The sequence below is a fragment of the Pinus tabuliformis genome, chromosome 5_1, assembly GCF_031772625.1.
Source record: "Pinus tabuliformis cultivar Carrire ecotype Pingquan chromosome 5_1, CPIR1, whole genome shotgun sequence".
Lineage (NCBI taxonomy): Eukaryota > Viridiplantae > Streptophyta > Pinopsida > Pinales > Pinaceae > Pinus > Pinus tabuliformis.
The window spans coordinates 811,668,606-811,676,721 of NC_142305.1; positions in this window are offsets into that span (position 1 = coordinate 811,668,606).

Genomic DNA, 8,116 nt, shown 5'->3' on the forward strand with positions numbered 1-8,116 from the left:
TAGAAGCTACCTTGGAAAGAGGGGAAAAATATCACCAAAAGAAATTCCTGACACCTAGGAATAACCTTTTGCTACCAACCGAGCTTTGTATTTCTCCACCTTGCTTTCTGCATTCATCTTCTTCTTAAACACCCATTTTCGTCCAATTTGTTTCCTTCCAGGTGACACCTCCACTAGATCTCAAGCCTCATTTTTGTCCAAAGATACCATTTCATCAACCATGGCCTCTGAATGTACTGCCTCCCTAATATTTTTGGGATCGTAATCAATAATAGATAAAGCAAAATTTGAACAGAAAGCAGATGGACTATATCTTTCTGATTGCCTTATTTCTCAAACTGATCTTCTCACAACTGGAGTTTATGGATCTTCATCTTCTGATTCTTGTTCTACTGTAGAGTCTGACTCTTCCTCCTTTAGCTCAAACTATATCTTCTCAGGTTCCTTTGGTAGGACTTCATGTTTAATAACATCTTTCACCTCTCTAAACACCACATCTCGATTGTACAAAACCTTCCTTGTGTCTAGGTTCCAAAGCTTATAATCTTTTAAATCATCCTTATACCCAATAAATATGCATCTTTCAGATTTACTATCCAACTTGGTTCTTTTCTCCTTTGGAACATATACATATGCGTCATAGCCAAATACCCTCATATGTTAAAGAGAGGGTTTCTTACCAGTCCATACCTCATGTGGAGACTTATCCTTCAACATTGATGAAGGTGATCTATTAACCATGTAACATGCAGTCTCCACCACCTCTACCTAGAATTCCTATCCTAACGTGACACCACTGAGCTTGCTTCTTTCCTTTTCCATCAACGTACTGCTCATTCTTTCTGCAACTCCATTTCACTGAGGTGTTTATGGAGTAGTCTTCTGTCGTGCTATGTCACACTTCTTAGAGAACTCTTCAAATCACTTCTTGCAAAACTCTCCACCATTATATGTCCTCAACACCTTTATCTTCTTCTCTGTTTGGTTTTCCACCAGAGTCTTAAATTCATTAAACCTATCAAAGACTTCAAATTTATTCCCGAGGAAATACATCCATGTATTCCTTGAGAAGTATCTATAAATGATACATAGTACACAAAATTATCCACTGATGGAGTCAACACAGGTCCAAACACATCACTGTGCATAAGCTCTAATATCCATTTCGCCCTCTCAACACCAAAGGGGAAACTCATCGGATTTTGCTTCCCATATACACTATGTTCACAGAAATATAAATCCAGAGAGTAATTAGACATACCTTCTACCATACCATTACCATGAAGTATTCAAAGGCCCTTCTCTCCAATATGTCCAAGCCTTTGATGCCATCTCATGGTATTTTCTCTAGAGACCACTAGATTTTCTGCTCCACTTTCAGGAACCACAAAATTGTTTCTCCCATCAATAACAATACTACCTAGAAGCTTGTACAGAGTTCCAATCTAAACTCCCTGCATCAATATCAGTGTTCCCCGAACCATCTTGCATGTATCTTTCTCGAACACTTTTTTTACACCTGCATCATCCATCTTGCTTACAAAAATCATATTTGTGCCCAATGCAAGAATATGCAAAACACTCAGAAGTGTTACAATCCTTTCGCCTTTTAATTTCATCTTGACTTTTCCACGTTCGATGATTATATCCTTCCTATCAGCCCATAATAAGACATCACCACCATCATATTTCTCATACTCACAGAACCATTCCCTATGGGGAGTGAAATGAAAGGATGCACCTGAGTCAATCAACCATGCCTCATGATCTACAAGTGTACTTGAAGAAGAAGCCAAGTACACATCCCCATATTCATCTGAGGTGGTTTTCACCTCTGTAGAAGGAGCATAATCAAATCCCTTTCCTTTCTCAGAAGCTTTAGATCTACAGTCCTTTTTGTAGTACCCTTCCTTTCTGCATTTCCAACATACATTTACAGGTTTTTCTGGAGATTTAGATCTCCCTCTAGATTTAGAAATCCCACTCGAGGACTTATTTTTGTTTCTGTTTGGGACTTTCCTTGTACAAAAAATAAATCTCCATTCTCTCTCTCCATATTTTTCCATTTCATCTCCTCCGACAACAAGGATGAGACTATTTCATCAAACTTCAAGGTAGTTGTATTTCTAGTTATAACAACAATCGGGCCATCCCACAAATATGGTAAAGAACACATCAAACTAATGCACTTATCTTCATATGAAATTTTTATATCAACATATAACAACTAGCTTACCACAGTATTAAAGGCGTTTAGATGATTTGTCACCGAGTCTCCATCCTTCATCCACAAATCCTTCTCTGTAACTTCCTCTGATACATTCAACAATACTGAATCTGAGATACACAACCATATTATGCTCTTTGCCTTTCGATCCAACTTCGCGCAGTCTTCTGTTGACATTGACATTGGTTTAGTACCCGGATCTATTGTGATCCATTGATCTTTATCCACCAACAGATCCTACATCTTGAGCTTCAAGAACTAAAAAATCTAACCATTAAATTTACAGATCTCCATCTTTCCACTACTCACCATCTTCTTTCACCGTAAGAATTGATCCCAAAAATCTCCCACTGAACATGGTCTACCACAGGCCCGAGAAAAACCCCTCAGCAAAAAAGGCGTCCCCTTGAAGCCAAAACAAATCTAATTCCAAATGTAGGTTTTAACCTTGTACAAAAATTACTTGCAAACAAATTCTTAAAAAAAAATATAAAGTATATAATGGCGAGAAACACAAAACAAATACACTGTGATTTTCCCTTGGATCCAAAAATCGGGACTACTAGATTGATTTTTCATTATATTCATTTCAATGCTATATATATATATATATATATATATATATATATATATATATATATATATATATATATATATGCCAAAGCATTCATAATCCCCAATCCATTAACCCTGGATTAGAACATAACCGTATATATATGCCAAAGCATTCATAATCCCCAATCCATTAACCCTGGATTAGAACATAACCGTAGTTCCCTTAACCATATCTACAAAATACCATGGGAAGAAAACCATCAAGCACAAAAACATGTGCAAAACTCATGCACAAAACCATATATAGGTCTGCCCACCTAATATAGGGTCCAAAGTTTTCTTCCTGGGGCGCTGCCCTGAACCTCGTACAAGGGGGGCTTCTGCCCCCATGAAACCGCCCGACAGGGGGGTCGTAGTGACCCCCCCACTACACTTGACACAATGAACATGGGCGAATATCGCCCCCCGTATGACCCCCTGTTGCGCCTCGTGCAACGAATAGGGGGGATATCGTCCTCCATGTGACCCCCCGCGTGTGCGACTATTCATGGAAAGAATATAACACAAACCCAATACATGTGGCTCTAGAAGCACTTAGAATTCAGAAGTGGCTCAGAAAAGTCTAAAAAATTAGAGCTCTTGAATTTCACCCAAACCAAAACCTAATCATAGTTCTCATTGTCATGATTCCAATGGCATGAACAACACTCAAATCCGAGTTCATATACTCAAGATATTGACGGTCAAAGTTTTGGTCAAACTAGGCCCAGTGGTAGTGACTAACGAGGCAACAATTTAGAATTTTTCGGTGCACAAGTTTTGGCCGTCCGAGTAGGAGAATTTGTTGCCTCATTAATTTTTCCAGTGACCCTTAATTTTTGGTTGGTGGGTTTTATCCAATACGTTATAATATATGCAAAAATAAAAAGAATAATATATGGGGTGGTGGACCACCACCCCTGCCAACCCCCACCGCTCGTTGAAATATATGTAACAACATTTGTTGGCTGGCAGTTAAACCCCGCAAACCCACCTCCAATATACGTATCATAAATATATATGGGGCTGGTGGGATTCGAACCTGCCTGGCGAACTGTCCAGCTCGCACAAGGGCGGCCCCACTTGACCACCCTCCAACCTTAAATAACCGTCAAAACAAAAAATAAACACATAAAATATGCTGCCAAAAAAACTAATGTGCCCATTTTTTTAATAAAAAAATGTGTGTTATATGGGTTCGGATCATGGGCTTGACTCCGGGACCTCCGCCCTCAGAGCCAACAACCCAACCATGTGCCCAATGGCCACGTCTTTTTATTGTTCGCCCATAAATATTTATTTAAACCATGCTCATTTGTCCCAACGAGGGAGGAGAGGCCGAGTAGAATAGAGCGTGTGGAACCAGGAGCTGAGGAGGAAACGTACCTAGTCGGGCACAAATTTTGAGGTGAGAATATTCTAGGGGAATATTCCCTTGAATATACCATAGCATATTCCATGCAAAATTAGTGAGGAATCTAAAATATTCCTCGAAGGGTGATTTTTCACAGTGTCAGATTCATGCCAAGTTTATACTCAATCGAACTAGAATTTCACTGGGAATGTGATGGTGTGATATGTTTTCTCATCCGAGCACCAAAATTTCAGGGAGTTAGCAGTGAAGAATCTTTACATAATCTCGAAGAATCTAAAATATTCCCTTGGAGGCTGATTTTTGACAGAGACAAATGATGTTGAATGTATAGTCATTCTTCTCAAAATTTCACAAGGAGCACAATGGTGTGCTCAGAATTTTCATCTGAGCAGCAGATTTTTCACCCATCTCCAGGAAGGAATCTTTGAGGGAATCTTTGAGATTCCCGAGGGTCCAAATTTTGAGGATTTTAGAAAAAGGGGCCAAATTTATAGTCATTCAACATGATTTCATGCCACGAATTCAACGATGCAGTCCATTTCATCAGCAGAGCTGTGCATTTTCAGGCCATCCCCGAAAGTAGAGGTATATGATGCAATGATTCCATGTGTTTCTTTTGTTTTGCTGAGATGATGATTTTGTTGTTGAAATCCTTGTTACTATTATGTTGAAGGATACCTGTATGCCACATCATTTGAGAATTTACTATCTTGTCATTCTGAAGGAGGGCCCATATGAGTGAGAGTTCCTATTGGAGAACGTATCGTTAAGAGTCATGCCACAGACATTTATACTTGTAATGACAAAGAATGTACCATGTACTCATCATCATTTTGCAGCATAAAATGAAGTGGCCTCCCTACTCTTAACACCGAGATCGGAGACGTAACCCACACTGGGTGAACTTCGTTATCAATGTGTTCATGTGTGTTCTTGATTTGATGGTTTTCATTATGTTTCCTCTTCTTTAAAGTATGCACATGTTGTTTATATTCTTTCACATGCAATTTTGCGTACATCACATAAATAAAAGATTTTGGTTAATTCCGGTAGCTGAGAGATCCAAATCAAGTTTAGTATGAGAGCGGTATTTTTGCTGATGCAAATTGTGAGTGTGAGATTGGATGTGCAACAAGAAAGAAAATGGAGGATGAAACAGATCTATACAAGGCCTTCTACAGGATGGCCAACATGGTAGATTTAATGTATGCAAATTATGAGGATAAAATGGAAAGAGAGGAACAGGAGAAAGAAAGAGCAGAGGACGATGCTCCATCTCCACCTTCTAGTGTTTATTCATCTTCTTCATCCTCTTCTCATCATTTAGATGAGGAGATCAATCAGAGCCTTCAAGTAGAGAATGTTGAATTGAGGACACTTCTATGAGAAGAAAAAGAGGAGAACCAGAGATTACAATTTAGTTAGGGGCCATGGAAGAGGCCTTGGAAAAGTTGAAGCATAATGAAGGCTTAGAAAATCCATCATCACCTGCTTCATAATCGAAAGTTAAGGTGAATAATGTTGATCATTCTTCAGTTTCATATTCACATGACGCTATTTCTATTGGAAGCCTTGAGGTACCCATTTCAGGACACAACCTGAGATTCCTTACCAAGATGGGATACACTGAAGGAGAGTGCTCAAAGTTAGCAAAAGCTTCCAAGTCATTATTGAAACTATCGAGGAAAGAGGATGATTGGAACACATCAAAATCCTCCCACGATAATGCACATTGAAGAGGAAGAGCTAAGAGAAGCCCTCATCTCCAGGATTTCACTAGAGATAGTCAAGGGAGGTATAAAACTTTTCAGTATTCTAAAGTTAATTTTCATTACAAGCATATTGTTAATGATGAGCAGAAATCATGGTGTAGAAAACCATATAATTTTTGTGGTTTTCATAACCATATGGTTGTTGAGTGTTGGAAGAGAATGACAACAAGAAAGATGATGAGGTGTGAAAGGCCTTCTCCACATCAGGGAAAGAAGAAAGTTAATTAGGTCTGGAGGAAGAAGACTTTTTTCAATCATTGCAACAAAGGTGGAAATCAAAGAGAAACATGTTGGAGGCTCCATCCAAAGCAACATCTTAAGGAAAAATCACACGCACAGGAACCAAATAGAAAATTCGTTCAACAAGTGAATCCGCCATAGGGAGATGATGATCCATTCATTTTAATGAGCGAGATATGGTTTTACTAGATATAGTAGCTTTTCATGGTCGTATTTTGTAAATCACGTGTTGCGATATAATTGTAGAAGTGATGATGTGTTTTCCATCGCTTAATAAAGCAACGATGATGTTTTGGCCTTTATTGATAGTTGGGGTATTGATTTCTATTATGATGTACAGTTGACCAAAGAGTGTGTATTATAAATCCTTGGAAAGTATGGGAATGCTTGGGTCATGATTGGTCATGTAATTGAACATGTAGTTTGCAAAGAATGTACTACAGGTTTGCAGAGGATGCAGGTGTCAGCTCATCACTTATGGCTCTGAAGAACAACGGTGAAGGAAAAAGAAGTGTGGCCTGTCAGGACACTTGTTGTGCATACAATGTAACACAATAGTTGTAGATTATGTTCATTATTTTGAAGGACCAAAAACTCCTTAGTGGGGAGGAATGATCCAGGTGGCTCCAAAAATGCTCAGAATTCATAAGTGGTTCCGAAAAGGCTCAATAATCAATGTTCTCGAATTTCACCCAAACTAGGACCAGATTTTAGTGCTCGTCATCTTGATTCCAACAATGTAAATGAAAATCAAATCTTGAGGAAATAATATTATGTGGAATATTCCATGCAGAATCAATGAGGAATGTAAAATATTCCCTAGAGGGTGGTTTTTCATAGTTTCAGATTCATGCCAAGTTTATAATCAACCGAAATATAATTTCACAGGGAACGTGATGGTGTGGTCTGTTTCCTCATCTGAGCAGTAGAATTTCAGGCAGTCAGCAGCGAGGAATATTTATAGAATCTTGAGGAATCTAAAAGATTCCCTTGGAGGTTTTATTTTTGATAGACAAAATGATGTTGACTTTATATTCATTTTTCTCAGAAATTTCACAAGTAGCACGGTGATGTGCTCAGAATTTTCATTTGGGCAACGAATTTTTCACCCATCTCCAGGAAGGAATCTTTGAGAGAATATTCTAGATTCCCAAGGGTCCAAATTTTGACAGTGTCAGAAAGGGGCCAAGTTTATAGTCATTCAACACAATTTCGTGCCATGAATTCAACGGTGCAGTGCATTTCGTCAGCATAGCTATGCATTTTTAGGCCATCCCTGAAAGTGGAAGTATATGATGTAGTGATGCCATGCCTTTCTTTTGATTTGCTAAGATGATGATTTTGTTGTTGAGATCCTTGTTACCATTATGTTGAAGGATACTTGTATGCCACACCATGTGAGAATTTATTATCTTGTCATGTTGAAGGAGGACCCATATGAGTGAGAGTTCCTATAGGAGAATGTTTTGTGGAGAGACATGCCACTCTTGTTGAGGGAATTTATCCTTGTAATGAAAAATAATGTACCATGTACTCATCATCATTTTGCAGCATATAATGAAGCAATCTCCCAACTCTCGACACTGGACCTGGAGACGTAACCCACACTGCGTGAAATCCGTTATCAATGTGTGTGTGTTCTTGATTTGATGGTTGTCATTATACTTCCTCTTATTTAAATTATGAACATGTGGCTGTTTTATACTCTTTCACATGAAATTCTGCTAACATCATAGAAGTAAAAGATCTTGGTTAATTCTGGTAGAAAAGAGTTCTAGATTAGTGAATCCAACAATTAATATTGCTGATGTAAACTTTGATGAGTAATTGTTGGCTAATGATGAATGGTTGCATATGATGAAACAAAAACATCATATAGACATGATGTTATTTGGTGATCAAGCCTAC